The sequence below is a fragment of the Sapajus apella genome, unplaced genomic scaffold, assembly GCF_009761245.1.
Source record: "Sapajus apella isolate SASKATOON/1434 unplaced genomic scaffold, GSC_monkey_1.0 scaffold31, whole genome shotgun sequence".
Lineage (NCBI taxonomy): Eukaryota > Metazoa > Chordata > Mammalia > Primates > Cebidae > Sapajus > Sapajus apella.
In genome coordinates, this window is record NW_022436971.1 from 16,427,040 (window position 1) to 16,437,716 (window position 10,677).

The 10,677-nt window shown below is 43.7% G+C and overlaps 1 long non-coding RNA gene and 1 pseudogene across 2 annotated transcripts in view; both read left to right on the top strand.

The window, feature by feature from the left end:
* The first annotated feature begins 851 nt into the window (after positions 1 to 851).
* On the top strand, positions 852 to 1,596 carry LOC116561923 (annotated as a pseudogene).
* A 7,094-nt stretch (positions 1,597 to 8,690) lies between these two features.
* Positions 8,691 to 10,677, top strand: part of LOC116562057 — a 2,622-nt gene continuing 635 nt past the window's right edge. The window contains exons 1-3 of one of the 2 annotated variants that reach the window (XR_004273730.1): positions 8,691 to 8,965; positions 9,721 to 9,875; positions 10,202 to 10,358. This is a non-coding gene — a long non-coding RNA (uncharacterized LOC116562057). Of the gene's footprint in view, positions 9,876 to 10,201; positions 10,359 to 10,677 lie in introns of both variants that reach the window. The other variant, XR_004273729.1, reaches the window with a different exon arrangement.

Below are 10,677 nucleotides of genomic sequence, written 5' to 3' on the forward strand. Positions count from 1 at the left end.
TAAAAGCTTCTGGTTCTGGGCCCAGAGTATAAACACTATTAACAGGTAATTGCCCTCTGATCTCCCCCTGAGAGGACCATCCAGCACAAAGTTTATATGAGTAAACAAAGTAGAGACAAAGGGATGTGGGGTAAACAGACAAACTGGGAAAGCCTCTTATCATCCCTATCTTCTCCCTAACTTAATGGACTGGCCTGCCACATTCAGCCTGCCTCAATAAAACCTTTTGGCCTTCCAAAAGGTTTGAGACCAATCTATAACTTTTCCTAATATATCTTTAATATTTTGCCATTCACCCTGAGTGAATATCAACAGTGGTTTGAATCATAGTTCCTCAAAGATGTCCACATCCTAGTCTCTGGAATCTGTGAAAATGTTACTTCATATGGTAAAAGGAACTTTGTGGATATGGCAGAAGTAGTAATTTTGAGATTAGGGAGATTATTCTGGATTATCCAAGTGGGCCTAATGTAATCACAAGGATTCTATAAGAGGGAAGCAAGAGGATCAGTGTCAGAGAGAAAAAAATGTAAGCATGTAAGCAAAAGTCAGAGAGGAGAAAAGAGCTTACACTTCTGACTTTTTAAATGGAGGAAGGGTTCACAAGCCTTGGTATGTATTTGGCTTCAGGAAGCTATAAAAGGAAAGAAAATGGATTCTCCCCTAGACCCTCCAGAAGAAAGCAAGGTCTTCAATACTTTGATTTTAGCCCAGTGAAACTGGTTTCAAAATCCTGACCTCCAGAACTTGAAGATAATAAATTTGTGTTGTTTTAAGCCACTAAGCTTGTAGTCACTTGCTATAGGAGTAATAGGAAACTAATACATTTATTATATTTAAAAAAGTAAAGATTAGCTTAAAGATATCTCTGAAAAGATAAAACTACAGTTAGATTTTAAAAAATAACTAAATAGTACATCTAGAGATTAAAAACACTATAGCTGACATTTAAAACTCAGTGGCTGGGTTCAATAGCTAATTCAACACAGCTGAAGAGAGAATTGATGACCTGGAAGTTAAATCAGAAGAATTCCAGGATGCAGCAAAGAGAGACAAAAAGATATGCAATAAGTTAGAGAGGCTAAAGTGATAAAGTCTAATTTAAATTTAATCAGAGTCAAGAAAGAAAAGAGTGGATGGAAAAAGATAATATCTCAAGTGGTATTGGTGCCTTTCTCACTTTCTTCCAACTTAGTTGCTGCTGTTGGTTGGGGGCCATCCGACACCTAGGCAGGAGGATGGTAGCCATGAAGGAGAAGAAAAAGTCACTGGAGTTAACCAACTCTAATTATGAAAAGTAGAAAGTACATGCTGGGGTACAAGCAGATTCTGAAGTCTATCAGACAAGGCAAAGTGAAATTGGTCATCCTCTCTAACAACTTCCCAGCTTTGAGGAAATCCAAAATAGAATGCTATGAAATGTTGGCCAAGACTGGCGTCCATCACTGCAGTGACAATAACATTAAATTGGGCACACCATGAGGAAAATACTACAGAATATGCACACTGGCTCTCATTGATCCAGGTGATTCTGATAATATTAGAAGCATGCCAGAATAGACTGGTGAGAAGCATACTATGCCAAATTTTCTTTAATACAACTTGCCAGAGCTTGTTTTAAAAACATTTTTAAAAAGAGGCATTGGCTGAAATTTTCTACGGCTGATGAACAACATCAATGAGGAGATTTAAGAATCCCAATTAATCCTGGATATTTGGTGTGGCTTTATAGAGGCAACATAGCATGGTGGTCTAGAACAAAGATTTTTAAAGTTTGTAAGCACTATTGAATTCTAGTTTTGCCGCTTATTAGCTACATAATTTTGGGCAAGTAAATTGACCTCTCTGAGCCTCCATCTCCTGATATATTAAAATAGGAATAGTATCTGATTTATTGGTTGGTTATGAGGAATAAATATGTATAAACGTGATTAGCATAGTAATAGGTCCAAAGTAATATGCAGTACATAATTGCTGATATTTTCAGTAGTGTTCAAAGTATATTTTCTCATGATGAGTTGAAGTCTTCTTCCTGATAATTTTCATTCATTCATCTCTTATTTTTTTTTTTAGACACGGTCTCCCTCTGTCTCCCAGGCTGGAGTGCAGTGGCATGATTTTGGCTCGCTGCAACCACCACCTCCCAGCCTCAAGCAATCCTCCCACCTCAGCCTCCTGAGTATCTAGGACCACAGGTAGGCATCACCACATCTGGCAAATTTTTGTATTTTTTGTAGAGAAGGGGTTTTGCCATGTTGCCCAGGCTGGTCTTGAACTTCTGGGCTCAATCAATCCTCCCACCTCGGCCTCCCAAAGTCCTGAGATTACAGGTGTGCGCCACCATGCCTAGCATCCACTCATTCATCTTAATTCTGATTTCTGGAGAAGCACAGAACAGGTCTGCCTCCTAGTTTATCTGTGCATTCACTCTTTAACTTTTTAAAGCTCGGCAACTGCAGAGGAGCAGGGCCATGTGAATATCAGGACTCCCTGACACTGATGGTGATAAGCCAGTATTTCATATAGTTGCAACAATTTTCTTGGCTGTGTGAAACCTCTCAAAGACTCCTGGGAGTCTCAGAATTCTAGAGTGTGAGAGCAGCAGTGGAGTATAAGAATCCAGCATGCGTATTCTGCGGGTGAAGAATAGGAGATACAGGGAGTGGAAGTGGCTTAGCTAGACTCAGCTGGTGGTTGAGTCATCCACCTGCCTCAGCCTCTGAAAGTGCTGGGGTTACAGGCATGAGCCACTGTGCCGGGCCTCTGCTCTGTATTTAGAGTAGACTTTACATCTGCCTAGTGAACCGGACCATGATCGAGGATGTGGCAAATATTTTCTTTGTAGCTTGATGATGGACTTTCTAAATTTGAAAATCCTTTCATTTTAATTTCCAAAAGTCCTTTTATCATTTAACTGAATTCCTGTGGTGCTTTTTTGTTAAGATGTTATTGGCTCTTCCAAGAATTCCCTTCCCATGGGAGTTGCTTTAAGTGGACCTGGTGCTCATTCACTTGCTGATGTTTCTGACTCCGTGAGTCTCCATCTTTGAATTTGCCTGAGTTTCATCACTTCCTTTTATCAAGTTCTCCTGCCTCTTTTTTTTTTTTTTGAGACAGAGTTTTGCTCTGTTGCCCAGGCTGGAGTTCAGTGGCGTAAACTCACTCACTGCAACCTCTACCTCCCAGGTTCAAACAATTCTCCTGCCTCAGTCTCCTGAGCAGCTGGAACTACAGGCACACACCACCATGCCCACACCACCAGGCCAGGCTAATTTTGTATTTTTAGTAGAGACAGGATTTCACCATGTTGCCCAGGCTGGTCTCGAACTCCTGACCTCAAGTGATCTACCTGCTTTGGCTTCCCAAAGTGTTGAGATTATAGGCAAGAGCACCACGCCCAGCCTCAAGATCCCTTCTGAACTTGATTTTTATTTATGTGTTTCATATACCTTACCTTAATTCTTAGCAAGGTAAGTCAGTTGCTCTAGAAAGTGGGGTTGATGGGGAGGAGATAAGCCCCAGAATATTCTTTTTTTTTTTCTTTTTTTTCGAGACAGGGTCTCACTCTGTTACCCAGGCTGGAGTGTGGTGGTATGTTCTTGGCTCACTGCAGCCTCACCCTCCCAAAGCCAGGCGATCCTCCACCTCCACTTCCCAAGTAGCTGGGACCACAGGTGTGCACCATCATGCCCAGATAATTTTTTGTGTTTTTGGTACAGATGGGGTCTTGCTATGTTGCTCAGGCTGGGTCCCAGCGATATCCTACCAACAATTCAGTCACGTGTAAGCACCACCCAGTTTCATGTGCTTCTCCACCCACCACTGATCACCTGAAGCGCACACAAATGCCTCTCTCAGGGCGTGTGTCTATGAAGACTGGCTATTTTATCTCTACTCTTTTTACGTCCTAATAATAGTGGCTGAGTTATCTGGGATGTTGATACACGTTCCTAGCCTATTAGGGCATACATCCTCCCAAGATGGCCATTTATTTAGGCTTTTAATGTCTCCGTTTATAGATGCAACTTCAGCGTTTAGGGCCTGGTAGCTTTTGAATGATTCTAGGCTTCATGAAAACAGCACCATTTCATTTTTACCACCATTTTCTGAAATATGACGGTAAAAATGAAGTGGCACTGTTTTCAGGAATCGACTTAGCTGGGGTCACACTGCCAGGGAGTACGAGTTCCATACAGCTGGGGTTGGGAGGAATGATTTATGTATGTTTTTCCACAGGAAAAATATAGGCCTTTCAATGCTATAAGAGCAATTTCATTTAATGCATAGGAAATTATGTTGGCATACAACCCAAAACTATCTGTGGAATAATTTTTGGTATCACTCATGATAATTTTTAACACGTCAAAGTGGAAAATTGGACTCACCACCCTTGGAAAGCCTCCTGTCGGAGAACTTTTGAAAGCCGCGCTGGAATGAGGTGACTGTGTAACTATGCGTCATGTCAGACCCGTCCAGCCATCTTCTGAACTTGCTGGTCACATGAGCTGGCTTGTACTGTAAATTTCATTTTGTGGTGCCATCAAGGCTAATAGAGTGAGGGTTGGTGGAGCCAGCCGGCTTATTCGGTAAACATCTGCCTTTCTGAAAGGAAAAGAGCGTGAAGAGGCCCATTCCTTGTGTGCTTGTGAATTTCAAATGGGCTGCCTACAGAAATTGTCTACAGCATGTGGCCTAAACAGCCAGACGGAAGGGAAAATTCTCCTGCAAAAATCCTTAACCTGAGATCCAACAGCATGAAACAGTTGTCTTTGCCCCACTGTGGTCTAAACCTCCAGACATGTTATCCCAAAGGGACAGCAATGTGATTAATCGACAGACAGAGTAACAAGAGATTATAAACTTAATGTAATGGCAAAGGGTAAAAAATTGCATAGAGGTGATGATATAAGGCAGAAACTACACAGATTCCGAGAACCCCAAGGGCTAACCAGCCAGTAATATCACACCCAGCCTGAGGACTTCACCAGGGGAAAGTAGCTTGTCTTTGCCATTCTCGTGGGGAGGCCATGATTTAAATTCTCATCCTTCTGCACCCTACCTGCACCTGACTTTGGGGACTGTTGACACGTCTCCATCCTCACCAGATGCAAGGGATTGGTACAAAACACCCCCAGCACATACGGACTGTTTACTACGGCTGGATTAATCAAAAGTCAATTCTCTGTACAACTTATCATATCACTAAGAGAGCTGACCTCAGGTTGCAGGCCATTCCTATATGTTAGTACAAATCATTTCCCTATTGGCAAAAGACAAAATTAGAACAAATTCAGTTAAAAAATCTTTTTTAAAAAATTTGAGACAGGGTCTCCCTCTGTTGCCAGGCTGGAGTGCAGTGGCGCAATCATGGCTCACTGCAATCTCAACCTCCTGCGCTCAAGTGAATTCTCCCATCTCAGCGTCCCAAGCAGCTGGTACTACATGTGTGTGGCAGCACACCTGGCTAATTTGTGTGTGTGTGTGTGTGTGTGTGTGTGTTTTTAGAGATGGGGTTTGGTCATGTTACCCGGGCTGGTCTTGAATTCCTGGGCTCAAGTGATCTGTCTGCCTTAGGTAACCAAAGTGCTGGGATTATAGGCATGAACCAACGCTCCCAGCTGGCTTAAAAATCTTTTCTAAGATCTGGCATTTATTTGCAATTCTAGAATTGGACAACACCTCATTCTATAAGAGTGTTTTGATGAGCCAAGCAGAGATTGGCTTTAGAGACAGAAAAGGCCTAAGAAAACAGAAAACAAAAAGCGGATTGGTAATTGCAAAGTTATTTTTCCTTGTAAAGATTAAGGCAGAGGGAACTTCTTTACCGTGCTGACTCAAACTGGCTTGTTTGGAGATTTGGCTATTACCTTTCTCTGGCTCCTGATTTTTTTGAAAGTCAGATAAACAACTTAGTTTCAGTGGGAAACTTCAGTGTGAGTAACTCCATTTCGGTTTGGTCTGTTGCATCTAGTGCAGGAGCTCAGTTCTATCCTAGAGGCTCCAAGAAATTGTATTAAACACTATCAAATCCCTTTTGGGCAGCAGAGCAACTGTAGCCTAAAGGATTCAGATCATTCTAAACTGAGGGATGGGGCTGCAGGGGCAGAAAGGGGCAGTTTCTTTCCTCCCCATCATAAGGGTACCCAACACACCTAATTCCAAAGACAGGTTAATGAGAAAAGCACACGTTTATTTGATCACAGTTTTGTGTGACATGTTGAGCCTTCAGAATGACCGACCTAGAGATACAGGGAAAATGATCTGTTTTTATGTGTTAGTTCAGTGAAGTATAGACAGGCGTGTAGAAAGGGGATTGGACAGAAAGGCTGTGGTCTAACGCCAATAATAGGCTGGGTGGGGAGAGCCTGCGAGGCCTGTTTGTTCAGATTCTCCGTGGCCTCTCTGTGAGGCATTGTCTGCATCTCTCTGGTATGGGGAAGGGCCCTTCTGGAACGAGGGTCTTAATTTCTTTATGGCCAGTATCACACAGAAAGGCAAAGGGGTAGGGATTACAGTCATATTTTTGGACTTTATGGTTGGCCTTGGGGGAAAGGGCTTTTGCCCACCCAGGGGCAGACGGATTCTGGTTTCTATCACTTGCCTCAGGAGAGAATGAGGGAGGAGGGTCAGGAGGGCAGGAGAAGGTCAGGGAGAGACTGCGTCTGATGCTGCTTCTTAGGCCTTTACTGAGGGTGTCATTTTCTGGGCCCCAACAGGACCAAAATGTCTTTGCTCTGATCCTTCAACATACAGTCAAAGGGAGCTGGAGTATTCGGGGCTCTAGTTTCTGTTCTGAAAACACATCCCTGGCTCCTTTTCCTTGGGAAGGCCACTGCTCAGCCTCTTTGATAAAAGCACAGGACAGAGACAGCCATCAAGATGTCAAGTAGCTACAGCTGCTGTGGCTGCCAGGCAGTAGATAAACCTGAGAAAGAAGACTTCACCCACAGATACTGAGTCCTTAAGGCAGAGGGGATATTACTAAATAACGCTTTCAGTTGTGACCACCAGCTCAGGTTTCCAGGCAGCTCAGCTGGACCCAGTCTGCATGGACAACTGCTGGACACCAGGCTAGCTGAGAAACGACTCATGTAGAAATGGAGCTTTCACTCTTGGGAGAAGGATGACCCCATTACCAACCTCAAAGGACAGGGCATCATGACCGATCCAGTCCCATGATGTGCCAGCCCCTGTATTCAGGGGTGTCAGTCTGTTATCACAGAGGTGTTCCAGGCAGAGAATAGTCGTCAGGGGTGGGTGGAATTCTAAACCTGTTTTTCTGCCCGCAAACATGGCAGGTGTCCATTTCCATATTAATTCACAAGGACAACATATCACCTAGTGTAGGGTATTCTCATTATATAAGCAATTATTATCCAAGTCATCACATTGTTTGCTTTTGAGATGGAGTTTTGCTCTTGTCGCCCAGGTTGGAGTGCAATGGTGCGGTCTCGGGTCACTGCAACCTGCCCCTGCCGCGTTCAAGTGATTCTGCTGCCTCAGCCTTCCGAGCAGGCCACCACCATGCCTAGCTGATTTTTGTGTGTTTAGTAGAGACGAGGTTTCAATATGTTAATCAGGCTGGTCTCGAACTTCTTACCTCAGGTAATCCACCTGCCTCAGCCTCCTAAAGAGCTGGCATTACAGGTATGAGCCACCGCACCCACTGTCACCAGTTTTTGTTGTTTTTAATTAATTAATTATTTTTGCAATTCCAACTTTTGTTTTTGACATGGGGTGCCTGTGCAGTTTGTTACACGGTTATATTGCACGCAGCCAGTGTGCATAGCACCCAGTAGGAAGGTTTGAAACCCATGCCTCTCCCACCCTCCTTCTAGTAACCCACGGTGTCTATTGTTCCCATGTGCTACCATTTTTTAAGGCCTGTATCAGGAAGCCTTTTTTTTTGTTGTTATGTCAGGAAATCTTCATTAAATAACTGACCACCTGTAAAATCAGTACCCATTCAAATGTTACTCCAAATGTCAGATCAATACTAGTTAAAAGTGTCTAGATTTTGTTCCTGATTTTCGAACACTGTAAGTAAACAGGTGTGCCAACTGAGGTTACCAGGTGAAGTTAAGTAAACTTCTGAAGGTCAACTGTGCTGCAGAACGCCAGTTTTATTTTTGGCTTTGCCACTAATTAGCTGCGTGGCCTTTCACAGTTTACTCCTCTTCCCTGGGCCTCAGTTTCCTCATCCACAAAGCATAGAGGGTAAAACAGATCAATATTTTGAACCTAGTTGGACATTAAAGTCATCTGGAGGGAGGTTTAATATGTGTTTTCTTTTAAAAGCTCAGAGTGCCCCTCTCTTGATCAACTGAATCAGAATCTCAGGGAGTGCAGCCCTAACAGGTGCAGAGTTCAAATTTCCCAGGTGATTCAAATCTGGTTAGGAGTGGAAATCAACTGACCTGGTGCAGTGGCTCACGCCTGTAATCCCAACACTTTGTGAGGCTAAGGCAGGCAGATCACCTGAGGTCAGGAGTTTGAGACCAGCCTGGCCAACAGGGTAAGACCCCGTCTCTACCACAAATACAAAAATTAGCCAGGCATGGAGGCAGGTGCCTGTAATCCCAGCTACTTGGGAGGCTGAGGCAGGAGAATCCCTCGAACCCAGGAGGCAGAGATGGCAGTGAGCCAAGATCATGCCATTGCACTCCAGCCTGTGTGATAAGTGAAACTCTGACTCAAAAATAAATAAATAAATAAAAAATAAAAATAAAAAGAGTGGAAATCACGGAACGTGGGGATTCTTAACATTCATTTCATGTTTATCATTGTTTGTTTTTCTGACAGCTTAGCTTTCGTCCTAGGGATATGTACAGGTGCAAATATATAAGTGTTTCTATAACCCCGTCTCATTCCTATTAGGTTTTAAGTCTTTTTCATAAATAGCTTTCTGAGAAACTGAAGTTTGGGGAAGAAAAACACACCACCACTGTTTTTTGCCACATTTGCTGTGAACACAGCATTCTCACCTCACACAAATCCATGTTCCAGTGAAACAGGGTGCTGCTGCCTTCCCAGAGAAATGTCCCACAGCTGCTGTGACTAAAAGGAGGTGACAGACAGAAAAGGAGCAGATATGAACCATCTGGATTGAAATAATCTTTGGGCTTTTCTTGGCCAGGGTCAGCCTTGGAGCCCCCATGTCGTCTAACTCCTCTGCATTGTTCAAAATGGCCTGAAGAACTTCTCAACACGGACAGTTGCCCAGGCCAGTCAGGTCCAAGGCCACCGCTGCTCGGGCTGTCATCAGCTTGATCTCCGCACCGGCCACCTCCAGGCGTGCTTTCCTGTTTTCTTGGTAGAGCGTGCAGATCATTGGCCTGAAATGTTGGATTGCTATTTTTTTCTCTCTTGGAAAATGAGACTGTTTTACGATTATTTCCAGAGGAATTGAAATAAATTGAATGATAAAGATTTCACAGCAGCTGCTTGTCATGAGTAATTATCAGACAGTCTCAGTGACAAAGATGCTCTCCTTGACCACATTTTCTCACGCTCCCTGAGCCTTTTTCAGCGAGGCTCTGTCTTCGGCCTTGGTTTTCAGATTGCCTGGACTAGTTTTAGCAGGAAGTCAATTCATTGCCCCTAGTTCTTGAGCTAAATCCCTCTGTTAATAATCAATAATTATAAATCAGCAAATATTTATAAGCCTCCTGCTACAATGTCTGTATTATGCCCAGAAATCATATTGTAATAGTGTTCTAGGGCTGCTATAACCAAGTACCACAGACCGGGCGCCTACAGTAGATGTATCCCATGTGGTAGATTCATAGCAGAAATCGATCCTGTCACCATCTGGAGGCTGAGTCCGAGATCAGGGTGACCACAGACTTGGTCTCCGAGGCCTCTCTCCTGAGCCTGTAGGTGGCTTTCTTCCTGTCTTCAGGTGGGGGTCTCTCTGGGTCTGTTTCCTAATTCCCCCTTCTTAAAACAACACCAGGCATGTTGGATTAAGCCCACCCTAATGGCTTCATTTTAACTTAATTATCTATGTGAAGACCCTGTCTCCAAATACGGTCCTAGTCAGGTATCAGGGATTAGGACTTCAACACATAAATGGTGGTGGGTGGGGGGATAGGGGAGCAATTCAGCCCATAACACATTTGTAACATAGGGATGTGTTTGTGATTTAATGTAGGATAGAGATCTATTAATATTTATCTTCAATTTGTTTTTGTTGCTCTAGACCCATCTGGAAGAAATGAAACACTTTCTCTCATCCTCTGGAAGCCTGAGCTCTCCTTTCCCTCGCAGGGAGAGCCACTGTTTGTTTTTACTGTTGGAAAGAATAGAAGAGGATGTTCCAGAACTGAGTTGGACACCCTGGAAATGATTCATCCAAGGTCTATGCCCTAAAGGGAATTCACTGTATGTCCAAGAAAGGAAAGACTTAAAGTCTGGAGATTAAGGATTTAGGAGGAGAATGGTTTTGTGAAGTAGATTCTTTGAGGTTGGGAGGGGGGACAGGAAGCAGGGGTGTAGGAAAGGGGACCCTGATGTTGACAGGTGCGAGTCAGAGCTTTGGCTGCTGGAGGCCCACCCTGGAGCTGGATATTCAGAACTGAGATACCAAGTTGCTCCCCAGCACCCCTCCTTCCTCCTCCCTTCCTTCCTTCCTTCCTTCCTTCCTTCCTTCCTTCCTTCCTTCCTTCCTTCCTTCCT